Here is a 915-nt window from a genome sequence, read left to right on the forward strand (position 1 = left end):
CTGCAATCACATTTTATATGTTGATAAAAACCCTTTAAGGCTGACAAAAATCTCTTCCTTACACTTAAATTTGTAAGATGAAGATGTACATCATTCTCCTGATAGCTGCCATGGGATGCAAACTATTGCAAACTGCCTCAGCCTAGTTTCTGAAGGAGTGGCTATTGAAAAGTTTATGGAGAACTTTTAGTTTACTAGCAAAGAGAGATAAAGGTATAATAGATAAGAGGAGATCTTTCAGTGGTCAGGAGCCAGTTTCCACCAAGGAACCTTCAGGTATGGCCATGACCCCTCAGTTGTTCTCAGTTTTTATTGGCCCACAGTCAGTGGTCAGTCTCCAGAAAGGAATCCAGATGTCTTTCTCGTCAACATTCCATCAGCCATTAGCTTCAATGAGGATTCACCAAGGAAATGCTGGAGAAGACTGTCCTATCCTTCAAAGAATGGCAACTGCTCAATAAGAATTGACTAGTAACCACGTTTGTCCATTTTCTATAAGGGGTAGGAAAAAGCCTGAAGAAGATTATCTAGCACTTTACGGTTTACGATTTATAGTCCACAACATAGCTCTTATAGCCCAAAATGATAACTAGAGCTAGGCGCAAAGGTTGGAGATCCTCCCTCACACTAAATGTGTTTTGGTCTCAGAAGCATGCTGCTTTTGGAGATAGCTCCTTCTGATGTCACTCAGAAGTTGGTTCTCTCCAACTGTGTCTCAGGTTCAGCCTCTCAAAGGAGACTTGCCCAGAGAACTAAGCTGAGTCATGGCATTTATATGTGTCCTCTTGGACTGGCATAGTCCTTATTTGTTTCCTCTGATTCAGTGATAGTGTATGTGTCCTTTCTCTAAAATGACTTCCTGTCTTTAACATTAACAGACACTTATTTTTAAAGGACTTCACTAAGTTAGAACAT

This window comes from Octodon degus, unplaced genomic scaffold (genome assembly GCF_000260255.1).
Source record: "Octodon degus isolate 3935 unplaced genomic scaffold, OctDeg1.0 scaffold00143, whole genome shotgun sequence".
NCBI classification, from domain to species: Eukaryota; Metazoa; Chordata; class Mammalia; order Rodentia; family Octodontidae; genus Octodon; species Octodon degus.